The 9,863-nt window shown below is 54.7% G+C and overlaps 1 pseudogene; it reads right to left on the bottom strand.

Annotated features, from left to right (window-relative positions):
* Positions 1-4,319: 4,319 nt before the first annotated feature.
* Positions 4,320-4,984, bottom strand: LOC128918166 (RING finger protein 222-like; annotated as a pseudogene).
* Between the last annotated feature and the right edge of the window lie 4,879 nt (positions 4,985-9,863).

The following is a 9,863-nucleotide window of genomic DNA, read 5'->3' as shown; positions in this document are numbered from 1 at the left end:
GTCAGGTTGGGTGGCAGCACTGCCAGACACTGCAGCATCCCCAGTGCCCTCTGTGTCACAGAACCAGGGCAGCGTTGCCGCTGGCGCAGGGTGCTCAGTAACCGGGTTCTACGCGGGCAACTCCCTGCAGCCGCTCTGGCAACCCGATGCAGCTGTTGGGCAACGCATTGCTGTGGATGGGCAAGCCGGGGCCAGCCCTGGGCAAGAAAATACCCTCACATGGCATCCTAGATCCTGCCCTGGACAACCTACTGCCCTCCATGGGCAGGTTTTGCAGCCCCTGGGCAACCAGGTGCAGCTTTTGGGCAACTGTTGAGCGGCTTAGTCATATGATTTGGTTTTAGGGAAGTGGAATAATTACTAAATTGGCCAAGAATACAAAAATACAGCATTGTTCACACATGAAGGAAAGTCCTAAAATACAGAGGCTTCTGAGGTAGAATACAGCCGCGGCTGGCACTCGAAGAATGCAACATCTGTGATTCCCTGTACTAGGTTGTTTGCAAAACTACACGAGGGGTGGAATGGAACTGTGTGGAGTTTTGCAGGACGCAAAAAAGGATTAGACACAGTTAAATTGGGCCTGTTAGAAACTTCTCTACCTTTGCCTCCCTCTACAACTACCAACATCCGGCAGTACCCACTGCCTGCAGCGGCACTTGCAGGAGCAGACGGGGTGGCATCAGATTTAGTAAAAAGAAACATCATTAAGAGCACTCACTCGCCTTATAATTCACCGGTGTGGCCAGTAAAGAAACCAACCGGGCAATGGCGTTTCACAGTAGATTACCGAAAGTTAAACGCCAACACTGCACCCCTGACCGCTGCGGTTCCGAATATCGCGGAAATTGTGACAATGATAAAAGGAGCTGCCCGTCCTTGGATGGCTGCCTTAGATGTAAAAGGCAGGTTTTTTATGATTCCCCTCCTTGAGCAGGACAAAGCGCGGTTTGCATTCCCGTGGAAAGGAGCCCAATATATTTTAACCGACTTCCACAAGGATACAAGCATTCCCCCACCATTGCTCCTAATGCTTTAGCTAAAGTGCCATCAGCGATTCCTGTTTCACAGGGATGTACGATATACCAATATATTGATGACATCCTAATAGGGGGAGAGAGCCAAGAAAGTGTACAAGACATGATGCAAAACATCCAAAAAACATTATCGGATTTAGGATTGGAAATTCCAGACGCAAAGTGTCAGGGACACGCAGAGGAAGTTAAATTCCTGGGGGTCTGGTGGATTAAGGGAGCTGCTTCTGTCCCTCAGGATACCCTGAAAAAAATAGAGCATGGACAGAATCCTTCCAGCACGAAGGAGTTACAGCAAGTTCTGGGAACTTTAAGTTATTGCCGTAAACACATCCCTGGCTTTTCCATCATTGCTCGCCCCCTTTATTGTTTGCTGAAAAAGGGTAGATCCTGGGAGTGGACTGAACAACATACTAATGCACTGGAATTGCTAATAAAGGAGCTAAGGTTATTCCAACAACTTGGCCCCATCCCTCCAACTGACCCTGTCCATGTGGAATGGGGCTTCAGTGAACATGGTTCTCATTGTAACTTGTGGCAGAAGGGACCAGCAGGACCGGAGAGACCATTAGAATTTAGCTCTCACTCCTTCAATGATACTGAGAGCAGATATTCAGACCTTGAGAAGGGTTTACTGTCCCTGGTGCGAGCATTGCAACGAGCAGAGCAGATAAGGAGAGAACAAAGCGTGGTTATTCGGGACCCTTTTCGTCTCCTAGATGTGGTCCGGAAAGGGACAGCACCACCAGCCGGCATTGCCCCGAAACCCACAGTTCGAAAGTGGTATGCTTATTTAGAAGGCATTAATGAAATCATGCCAGTCTCTGAAGGCAGTGTTAAAGTATCCAAGCTCCAGAAGGATATAGATGGTGCCCTATTGTTCCAATCCCCACCAAACAGACCATCTCCAATCCAAGAAGCACCTCCTCTGAAAGAAGGCAGTGATCTTACAGGACTGTGGTTTACTGATGCGTCGTCTCACCGTGAGAACAATAAGTGGAAATACAAAGCCGTAGCACTGGAAGTAGCAACGGGGGAAAGAGCGATTGAAACAGGAGAAGGTAGCGCACAAGTAGGGGAACTCAGAGCCGTCCTACTAGCTGCACGACATGGGGCTACTCACATTTACACTGACTCATATGCTGTTTTTAAAGGAGCCACTGAATGGATCGGACACTGGACAGCCAACGATTGGCAGGTGAACAGAGTCCCAATTTGGGAGACAGATAGTTGGAAGCAACTGTTAGAAAGAGGAGGGCAGAGAGCATTGCACATTGGTTGGGTAAAAGGTCATGATCGTTCGAACTCGATCACTGCTCAGTTCAACCAACAGGTAGATAGCCTCACGCGGCTGCAGCAAATTGACATTGTAGATGATGGTGGGAAAGGGAACGCTTAGTCGAATGGTTACGTGTTAAGCGTGGCCACGCAGGCCGTGCTGATGTGTATCAGGAAGGACTAGCCCGGGGGTGGCCTGTATCAGCTGAACTGTGCGAACAAGTAGTAACTGCCTGTTCACAATGTCGCCTACGGCTCAATAAAGATCATCCGAGTAAGGCGCCTCCCTTACCCATTCGGGACAAGAAACCATTGTGGCATTCCTGGCAAATTGATTGTATTGGGCCCTTGAGATCATCAGGTGAGAAAAGAGACATCCTAGTAGGAGTGGAGATTATCTCTGGCCTCACTATGGCCACCAGCTTCAAATCAGCTACCGGGGACAACACAGTGAAAGGCCTACAAGGGTGGTACCGCACCCTTCCCCTTCCTGAGGCAATCCAAAGTGATAACGGTTCACACTTTACCGCTACGGTGGTACAAGATTGGGCCAAAGAAGAAGGCATTCGATGGGTATTTCATACTCCCTATTATCCTCAGGCTGATGGCATTGTTGAACGCACCAATGGATTGGTTATGCGTTTTGCAAAAACTCATGAACCTGGTTGGCATTTGCGATGGGATGATGCCACCTATCAATTCAATAACGGAGTGGAGATGGCTGTCCTAGAATGAAAGCTTTCTGTGTATCTGCCAATATCATCACTCCAAAAGTTCCCAATGAACCAGGAAAATACCTAGGACAATTTCACCCTGGGCAACCTGTGTTAGTGAAAATGCCTCAAATTGGCACAGTACCAATGGTGCTAGCTACTCCCCAAAATCCCCATGCATGGGAAGCCAAAGACCGTTCAGGGAAGATACACCGGATCAGCACCCGGTGGATCTCGCCCCCTTTTTGACCCCGTCGCTCAAAGAAGACCGAGCAGATTCCCTTTTCTTTTGTGTCTTACAGGAACCTTAGATGAACTGTACGTGGACAGACAAACTGTTGCCACCTCACAACGACTGAAGAGAGATGTGACTGGTATCTTAGGAACAGGACTGGGAGTCTTAAATAGTACAGATACTTGCAAAGAAACTAGTCACAACTACTAGTGATCTAGACAAATTAAAACATCCTCTACAGTCCTCTCGATCAGCATTGGGAAATCACCAATGGCTTTTATTGAATATATTGCCTCAGTGGGAAGAAACAGGTGAAAAGGACCATCAGCTGATCACAAATGCACTTGGTACAACCCAAAACAATGTTTCTTTGGCTCTTAGTTGTGTCCAAGACCAAGTATGGATGTGTAGGAATGTCTCTGAGAGAAAATGGCCATGTGAGCCAGCCTCCCTACTGTGAGAGATTAGATTAAGAGCAAAACAGGCGGTAGAAGATGGCATTAGTACATGGGAAAAACGGGAACTGAGAAGGCAGAAAACATGTTGTGCTAATGACTAAGCAATTTACTATGTGAATTCTTGTAACCAACCTGATGTGTGAACGAACTGCATGCACAGCGCGTGGACAGTGTAACTGGCTGATCAGAAATAAGCGAGTCGCGTGTACGGCTACAACACAGGGTATAAAAGATGATGATCGGTGCTTAATAAACGGCTTCTGTTGATTCACACTGGATCATCTGGAGTCCAGTTATTTCTCCCCAACGGGGTGCGGGAGGAGAAACCCTGCTCTCTGCTAAGACACTAGAGGAACCCACTAGCAGGGTTTGACCAGCCACATTTTAACCAAAAGAGGCAGAAAATGCCAGCGACGACACTGTGAGCACCCGGAGATCTGCGGAAAGGTCTGAAAGTCCATTCAGTCCCTGGCCAGATGAGAGAGAGCTTCACCCGGAGCTGCTTCTGGACTTTCTCATGGGATCTTTTGAGAGAGGTCCCGGCCCTAGCTCTGTCCCAGCATCAGTGACACCTCCAGCATCTGAGCTGATCCCATCCCTGCTACGAGTCCCTCTTCACCAGCAGCAGCCAAGGGAGCACAGCCGCCAGCATGGCCACCGTCAAGATGAGCAGGACGGCGAGGGCGATGGGCGACTGGCAGCATTTCACCCCCAGGGCCGAGCTGGATGACACCGAGCTTCGTGTTTCCGTTCTGCTTCTCCTCCCCAGGGAGCTGCAGTCCACATCCACCAGTGGCATCCCATGGTCACTGATGACAAAGATGTGGGCTTCCTGCGCCAGCTCTCCTGGGACCCCCTGCGAGTCCATGGGGCTGTTTCCTGTGCTGCAGCACCGGTCGAAGCTCTGCACCAGCATCACAAAATGGCTGGGCACCACCAAGGTGTTGCTGGCCTCCAATTTGGTCAGATGGGACAGGGAGGAAGGTGACAGAGGCATCTCCAGGGCCCGGAGGTTGGTGCCTGCCTTGGGCGGCCATAGAACTGCCTTCTTGCTGAGGAAAGTCACGTAGCGGCAGATGGGTAGATGATGCTGCTCTGGACCTGGCCGTCAAGCTTGGCGGAGAGCAAGCACTTCACCAGGCAGTCGTGGCAGAAGGTGTGCCCGCAGCTGAGCTGGCGGTGCATGGCCTCCAGCAGGTGGAACTTCTCGTAGCACACGGGGCACTCGGCCGGGGGTCCCTCCTTGCTGGACGAGGCCTCAGACATCCCTGCTCTGTCGGCCACAGGCGCTCCCCAGCTGCGAGGAAGAGGCACGATGGGTTAATAAGGTTGAAATGATAAGCATGATCCATCTCTTCATCTCTCCTCCTCCTCCCTGCTCTCTTGCTTTTGCCCTCTTGCCCCTAACAGATGCAGTTGACAGCTACTAGGCATCCTCTCAACAAGACAGGGCATTTTCAGGAGCATTACGCCTCTCAGTGTGGCCCTTGGGGCAAAAGAGAGATGACGGGAGGACCCCAACTCCAGAGCCAGCGGGGGCAACAATCCCCGGCTGCAAAATCACATGCACGAGCCCCTGGATGGACGTGCTCAGCACGTGGTACAGATAAAGCAGGTTCAGCTTGTGTCACGAGTGCCGCCGTGCACTGCTGCCAGCTCCAGGTGCACGGGAGGTGGGAACTCCCATCCCACAAAGAAACCTGCCATGGAAAGGGAGATGCTCCCATCCCAGGGGACACAGAGGGGCCAGCGGGAGCAGGGGGAGGCCAGGGCAGTGGGACAGGTGGGAGCACAGGACCCCCCGGGGATGGAGAGGGGGCATGCTGGACCCGGGGCAGGCAGCGAGCACCCACGCCAGGCTCCTTCCAGGCTGCTGGAGGATGTCCCAGGCTGGTGGCCAGGCCACAGCCATCTCCAGGCTGTGCTCCTCACGCCGGAGCATGGTGTGGTCAGCAAGCCCCGGAGCCCGGCGTCTCCTCTTAGTCAGAGCGGGGAGGGCAGAGCCCAGCCATCCCGCCTGGCCCCTGCCCCAGCCTGGGGCGCCAGGGGGAGCGCGGGGCCGCTGGGATCCCCAGACCCGCGTCTGGGCTGGGTCTGAAGCTCTGCCGTGCGTCTCCCAGGGCAGGGAGCATTCATGCGGCGGCTCAAGGAAGGGAGAGGGGAGCGGGAAGAAGGGAGAGAGGAGAGGGGAAAAGGGAGAAGGGAGCGGGAGATGGGTGAAGGGCGGAGGAAGAGAGGAGAGGGGAAAGGGGAGAGGAGAGAGGGGAGAGGCGGGGAGGGATGCTCAGCTCAGCTCCTTTCTCTTAAAACTGGAGCTTCATAAAACCTGCAGGTTTTTCCAGACCTTGCAGCATTGTCAGACCCGACCCAACCTGCACCCCTTTTCTCACGCATGACTGTGCCCATGGGCATCCTCACAGCTGTCTCTGGAGGTTTTGCCATCCCCTCCTTGGCTGACCTCCTCTTCCTTGGGAGCCATCCCCTGCGCCAGGACGGTCACAAGAACACAACAAACCATCCCCTCCCAATCAAAGAGAAGAAAGATGCAGGCTCCTGCTCTGCTTTAAGAGGGATCAGGGACCTGGTCCCCCAAAGTGCTGCAGAAGGAGACCCTGACCCTGGGCACCAGCTCCTCTGTGCCCCCAAAGCCCCCTTACCTGCTGCAGGGCACCAGGGCAGGAGCCCCTCCATGCACTCCACTGCTGTCCCCAGAAGCGGGGCTGGCCGTGCCCCAGCACCGAGCACCAGCTGGGGAGAGGACTGGGACACCTATATAACACGGAGGTGTTGGCTGCGCGTGTCATGCGGGCGCGTTGCGCAGAAGCTGGAGCAGGGACAGGGCCAGCTCCCGGGGATTGAATGCGGAGGAACTCGTTCCCCGTTTTAAAGGCCTGATATTTGCCTGGTTGGCCAGGGAGTGGGCGAGGAGCCAGTGTCAGGCGTCGGAGGGCAGGGACAGGCAGCACGGTCCTGCCTGCTTTCCCTCATGTGATGGGCACCTGTAGTCGGGCTCATCCCTGAGCTCAAACCCCAATGAAACAGTCGCTAAAGGGGATGTCGGGAGCCCAGAATCCCTCTGTTGCTGCAGAGCAGGGTGACCGGCAGCACCCTGCACCAGGGCTGGGCTCCTGCCAAACAATTCTTGCCTCCAGCCGCCACAGCTCCCTGTTCCTCGCCCTGGCCACATCTTCATCCCTACGCCCCCTCCCCTCCTCATCCCCCAAACACTCCTCACTCCAGCCCTGCGCTCCCCGCCCTACACCATCAGACGCTCACCCGAGCACCGGTGTGGCAGCACACAGCCCAGCAAACACACTCCAGCAGGCTCGAGGGCCACTGCTGCCTTGAACCTGCCCTGGAGGGGGTTTCCAGCATCCTTGGGAACTGCAGTCCAGGCAGCGGCAGGAGCCCTGTGGGCTCAGGGCAGGCAGAAGCCCCGAGCTTGGCCATCTCAGCAGCCGCAGGTGGCTCATGAGTCACTGTTTGGCCAGGTGCCAGCTGGAAACACACGTGGAGAAGGTTCCCTGTGGCCTTACATGTGTCCCAGGGTGCTGCCCATCCCTCGCTTGACCCCCAGGCGAGAAGCTGAGAGGTGTCTCCCCTGCAAAGCCTTGAAAAAACTGCCACGGGGTGGGTCACTCCTCCCACAGTCTCGACTCTTTCCAGCCACCTCTGCCACCCCTCAGCCCGGCCAGTGGCCACGGGGCTGCCAGCCCACACTCAGGCTTGCTGAGCGGCTCCACAGGGATGTGAGGATGAGATTCCCAGAGCAGGCACAGTGACCCCAAGGCGCCCTGCCTGCACGCCTTCCCCAGCTCTGGCTGTGGCAGTGCAGCCACGGGACCTGGATTTGAACCATCAAGGGGCCCCAATGGCCTGGAGGGCCTGGAGTCTCCATCATGGAAAGCCTTCCGGAGAACCCTGACATAGCGGGGAGTCTTGCCTTGGGGCAGAGAGATGCTCCGCACAAGCATTCCCAGCCCTGCGGTCCTCCAGCCCCAAGAAGATGCCCAGGGCTCTGCAGGATCTGTGGGGCAGGCAGAAGAGGAGATGCACCTCTGGCACCCAAACCCCAGTGAGATGGGCCCTGGAGGTCCTCTATGGGCAGGAGGGGTGGTTTCGTGCGGCTGGCAGTCGCGGCAGGGCTGCAGGCGTGGGCAGCAGTATCAGTCGCTCGTGGGTGCAGCGGTTGCAGCAGTTACAACATGGGGCTGGTTTCTGGAAGGAGCAGGGGAGGTGCAGCCCCGCCGAGCCATCCCGTGCACTGGGGCAGCTGCCAAAAGAGAGCACCCATGGTGGGAGACATGCCCCGGGGGGGATGTCTCAAGCCGTGAAGGCCTGTCCCTCGCTGGAAGGAGACCCGTAGCATGTCAACACCTTCCACACCCCCCGCTTAAGATCAGGGACCAAGCCACTCCACTCGTTATCCCAGTTTTCTTGGGATGGTCCAGAAATTGAGGCTGAAACCTCTCCAGACAGATCGTGCCGGGGCTGAGGTTGCACAGTCACCCCTGGGGTAGGCATCCCCATCCCCCTCCCTGGCCCCTCCTTGAAGCTGCTGGAGGTGCCAGGGTTGCACCCACCGAGATCTCCATTGCTGAATGAGTGATCTGGGCCAGCGAGAGCAGATTTGGGGCAGCCGAGCATCTCCCCAGCTTCAGTTTGCTCTCTGCCAGCACCAAGGCGGGGTGGAAATTCCTGTTTCCCATACTTTGAATGCTCCCCGCCGTCGGAAACTATGAGCTCACGGCTCTATACATAGGCACTGGAAAAACGAGTCTGCCTCCCTTTGCTGCTTTGACCACGCCAAAATCAAAGGGATTTTGGCATATCACAGCCCTGGCTCTGTGAGCACTTTCGCTCTTTCCTGGGCATGGCTTTTCTCGCTGCCTTTGCCCCACTTCCACATGCAGCAGCATCTTTCCTGAATGACGGGATTGAGTCTGCTGGTGCTTGAGGGAGGAGAAACCAGTTTCAGGAGCAAAGCAAGTCCCTATACGCTGCCTGTATTTTTTTCTCCAGCTTTAAGCAATGCAGCTCACGGCCAGTGTTTCAGCCCCCTCAAACCCAGTGCAGGGTCAAGGTCTCCAGGATCCTTTTATCCAAGCAAGAAGGCAGCATCAGGCTCAGCTTCTCTCCAGGGATCACAGCTGAGACCTTCTCTGCTCTGAGGTTGGTGGCTTCCAGGGAACAAGGGACATTTCTGACCCAGAAGAGGACACAGCCCTCCCTACAGGCGGGGGTGGCCGGGGGTCCCTTCACTAAAACTGCGATGGCTTTTGGGCAGAGCTCTGCAGCCTTTTGCAAGGACAAGAAGATGCTGCAGACAGCCCTTGTCTTCCACAGCATCACCCCAACTTCCCACTGTCACCGACCAGGTGGGGAGGAGGGAAAATAATATTAGATATAGTTACGTGAAAGTGCTTATTTTCAAAGCACATTTAAAGCCAGATGATCGAACTATATGTGAGCCTGGTGCCAGGCAAATACTCACTATAGGTCTCGATATTTCCATAACAAATCCATGCTGCACTTCTCCAAATCATAAGAGATGAAGCAGGGACATTTCCAATAAGCAGAGACGTGTCCTCCATCCCTTCTCTCAACGAGGGCGAGGATCCCGGTGAGAAAAATCATGGATTTATTCCTGACGGCAAGATGCACGCGCGGAGCTTTGCCATGCAGCCACAACCCATCCACATGGCTGGTGGCTGCTGGAAAGGATGGGCTGGGTGAAGTGTCCCTCACCTGGGGACACCTGCCCCATCCCTCCCACGACACGGCCAGTCCTCCCGAACTCCCCCAGGTTTTTCCTTAGCGATGGCTCAACCTGCAAATCTGAGGCTTTCTAGAAGTTTCTGCTCAGCCTGTTCTCCTCCCACCACTTCCCAGCCCCGGCTCAAACATGGTGAATAGTTGGCACTGGTGGGAACCAGGTGAAGGGAAGAGGGGAAAAAGTAAATCCAAGGGGGGGAGGGTCCAAGGGTCCTGGCCCCTGTCTTAGCTGTATCCATTCCCGTGCTGTCAAAATAAACTCACATAGATGGAAAAGATGGGTGAGTTTGGAGGCACCCAAGCCCTTTAAGGGGGTCCATCTTTTCCCATACTTGCTTTACTTGAATTCAGAGTGGGAAAATAAGTGTCT

Source organism: Rissa tridactyla, chromosome 15, assembly GCF_028500815.1.
Source record: "Rissa tridactyla isolate bRisTri1 chromosome 15, bRisTri1.patW.cur.20221130, whole genome shotgun sequence".
Taxonomy (NCBI): domain Eukaryota; kingdom Metazoa; phylum Chordata; class Aves; order Charadriiformes; family Laridae; genus Rissa; species Rissa tridactyla.
Note: the sequence above shows the minus strand (reverse complement) of the source record. Positions and strands in the feature narration are given on the sequence as shown.